Here is a 3,564-nt window from a genome sequence, read left to right on the forward strand (position 1 = left end):
ACAAAATGAGACATAAGGACAGGGAGGAAGACACTGGAACCCTGATTGAAAAACAATATCATCCCTGAAAAACCACTCAACTGGACCCAAGCCCAAGTGACTTAGAAATTTTGAACACATGCAAGAAGAGGACTGAAACCACCAACTGACTACAAAAGTAGACCAAAATAAACCCACCAAGAACAAAGACACCCAACACAATGGAGAGCCACAATGCCAATTACATACCCTTTGAGGATGACTATACAGACTATAGAGCCAACACCACCATAAAAAATATTATGCCTATTAATTGACTTTACTCTATTTTAATGTTTTAGAAAAGAGTACAAAGATCTATTTTTTTAATTAAATAAAAATAATTCAACGTAGTATAAACATTTGATTTAATATTAAGAAAAACATTTCATCTGATTCAATTAGTGCCATATTATAAAGTATTACGTAAATCATAAAAAAACAGACACACACAAATTAAAAAGACCTCATATTATTTCATTGGAAAATATTATTTTCTTTTTGCTCCTTAACCTTGATTTCTATTCATTTTCTTCACTTTCTTGCAACCCTAAAGATTCCAAATCAGTGATGATAGAGAGTACTCAATCATGATAAAGAGTACCAAGTAAAAACCAATATTAAAAATATTGTAGAGTTTATATATAGAAAAATTTCAATTTCAATATTGGGAAGTACAAAAGCATATTGTTTCATTGGGACCTGGGTTTGTTTCACCCATATATTCTTAGTATAAGAAAATACAAACAATATGAAAATAAGTCTCATCACCAACTCCAATGTTTAGAGTTTTAATATTTAAAATTGATTTACACATAGTCTCACCCATATTCAAATCTATAAAAACATCACCCATATACCCCACCTTTTCACTAGGGTTAACTACCTGTTATTTATTTATTCGGCTAACCATTTTGCTTTTGAAGGTTTGCGCATGTGTTTGTTAATTCACTTTTACTTTTTCTTTCACTTTATGGTTGGCTAGCTTTAAAAAAGCAGAAATATTCTCTGAACAAGCGTGGATAAACAATTCAATATTAGTAAGGGAGGGGCGTTTGATGACTTGGTTGAGACCACCGAGGGACTGTTTATTTGCTTTAAGTGATGTTACACATTTTTGTACCTGTGATTTATTGGCAAACCATTTGGCTTTTAAATGGTTTGGGCTAACTCGTTTTTACTTTTTCTTTCACTTTATGGTTGGCTAGCTTTAAAAAGGCAGAAATATTCTCTGAACAAGCGTGGATAAACAATTCAATATCAGTAAGGGAGGGGCCTTTGATGACTTGGTTGAGACCACCGAGGGACTGTTTGTTTGCTTTAAGTGATGTTACGCATTTTTGTTTGGTTTAGGGTAGGAAAGGATTGTTGGTTTGCTGTCATTTTTCGTTCTGTGTGGTCAGGGCAAGGATGAAAGAATGCTTCTTCTGACACCTCTTGTATGAGGGCGGCTATAGCTGTCCGCTGAACGTAAGCTTCCTGAGTCCAATATCAGTAATCAAATTGTATTGTTTTGACGGTAAAATATGGAGTTGTTTTTAGTGCGATTTTTTGGATCTTTTTTTTCTAAAATCTGGCAATTGAAATCACAAGTTTTATGGGTAATTCCTGCACAATCAAAGCGTCTTAAGGGTTTTTCAGGGTGTTGAATTGAAATATATAGTTAAAAAACCATTTTAAATAACACAAATCAAGATTTAACCTGAATTTTTTCCACAAAATTTCAGCACCAGAAAGTCCAAAAAACTCGCACTAAAAACAACTCCGTAAAATATAGGATTTACTCAGGATACAGAGATATCGTTTGTTTGCTGTCATATTTCGTTAGGTATGGTGAGGACAAGGATGAAAGAATGCTTCTTTTTACACCTCTCGTAGGAGGGTGGCTATGGCTGTCCGCTGAAAGCAAGCAACTTCCTGAGTCCAACATCCATAACCTATGTGTATTGTGCTTAGGGCTTACACAGTGGACATTGTATTTAGGGCTGACCGTGGTTGCTTTGAAGATTGAATATAGTGTTTACTCTGCGTGTTTGTACTATATTTTATTACTTTTTCTTAAACTTTGGCTTTTTGGCTATGGCCTCTGCAGCAAAAGAAGGGACATAGGATGGAATTGGCCAAACCAGAAACCCACATTAGGGTTTTCCCTATTTGTTTTCGACAAATTCCTCATGGGTTTAATCATTTATGCCATATCTGGTGTGTGCAAGCTCTAGTTCAGAATTTTCTGAGATTTTTCTTCTGATTGTGATGCTGGGTTGCTGCCATTGTCGATTAGTAATAGTGTCTTTTGCAGAACAGTTCACGGAAGTGGCAAGGGTAAATTTGTGTGGCTGTTATAGTTAAGGTGGGCGCTTATGGAGTTCGATAGCGAGCACCGTACAGGTAATGGCTTAATTTATTGAAATTATAGTTATTTGTACAAAATTTGTAACTTGATTTATGCTCTGTTTTCAATAAATTAGCATTGTAGCGGTAATGGTTTAATTGATTGAAATTATTGTTATTTGTACAAAATCTGTAAGTTGATATGTGTTCTGTTCTCAATAAATTCGCATTGATAGCCTGGTAGGCACTGATCATGTTTTTGGAAATAGTTTCTGTGACTCATTAAATCTTCATAGGTCTTCTGCTTTTAATGTATACATATGACATTATTAATAAATAACTCTTTCTGCTACTGTAACGATATTTAATTTGCAGGCTATTGATAACAAACTGAGAATTAGGGAGCGTGAATCAACTGTAACTATCCTGAGCGGGGTCTCTATTTTTCTTGGAAAGGTGGATGCATTTTATAGTCTAATTTTTCACTTTGAGGGATTCATCTCTTTTATCTGAACTTGATGTTAACATAGATGTGGGAGGTGCATTTTACAATGCATGCTGCTTTTCTCATAGGGGATTTGATCTCTTTTACCTAGACCTGATATTAACATAGATGTGAGAGGTGCATTTTACTATGCATGCTGCTTTGCTCATAGGGGATTTGATCTCTTGATCTCTTTTACATGGACTTGATATTAACATAGATGTGAGAGGTACACTTTATAATGCATGTTGCTTTGGTCATAGGGTATTTGATCTCTTTTACCTGGACTTGATATCAACATGATATTAACATAGATGTGAGAGGTGCATGTTACAATGCTGTTTTGCACATGGCGGAATTGATCTGGACTTTGATGTTTGATGGATCTATGCTAACTATAACATTTTCTTTTCCATTATGCGTGATGGATTTCATTTGTTTTGCACATAGGGGGTTTGATCTGGACTTGATGTTTCATGGATTTATGCTAACTGTGACATTTGTTTTTCCATATGCGTGATGGATTTATGCTAATTCTGACCTAGATGATGGACTCAGTAACTTACTTGAACCTTTGAAGTGGACGCTTAAGGCAGATTTTCCTCACATCAACCAGAGATATGCGTAGACTGCGCGACTCCCTTTCGCTTCTCCAACACGCCTTACAATCTCAACAACTCAGATGATCTTGGAAACAAACAGTCCTCAGACTGGTGGCCCAGTAGGCTTCA

At 35.5% G+C, this 3,564-nt stretch overlaps 1 long non-coding RNA gene across 2 annotated transcripts; it reads left to right on the forward strand.

The window, feature by feature from the left end:
- Positions 1-1,303: 1,303 nt before the first annotated feature.
- Positions 1,304-3,151, forward strand: LOC149207697 (uncharacterized). Of its 2 annotated transcripts, XR_016252041.1 has the most exons (4): positions 1,310-1,488; positions 2,111-2,220; positions 2,323-2,406; positions 2,725-3,151. It is a non-coding gene; the product is annotated as an uncharacterized LOC149207697 (long non-coding RNA). The 2 variants fall into 2 exon arrangements; XR_016252040.1 differs by having other exon boundaries at positions 1,304-1,488; positions 2,111-2,406.
- The last annotated feature ends 413 nt before the right edge of the window (positions 3,152-3,564 follow it).

The sequence above is a fragment of the Pinus tabuliformis genome, chromosome 1_2, assembly GCF_031772625.1.
Source record: "Pinus tabuliformis cultivar Carrire ecotype Pingquan chromosome 1_2, CPIR1, whole genome shotgun sequence".
Classification (NCBI taxonomy): domain Eukaryota; kingdom Viridiplantae; phylum Streptophyta; class Pinopsida; order Pinales; family Pinaceae; genus Pinus; species Pinus tabuliformis.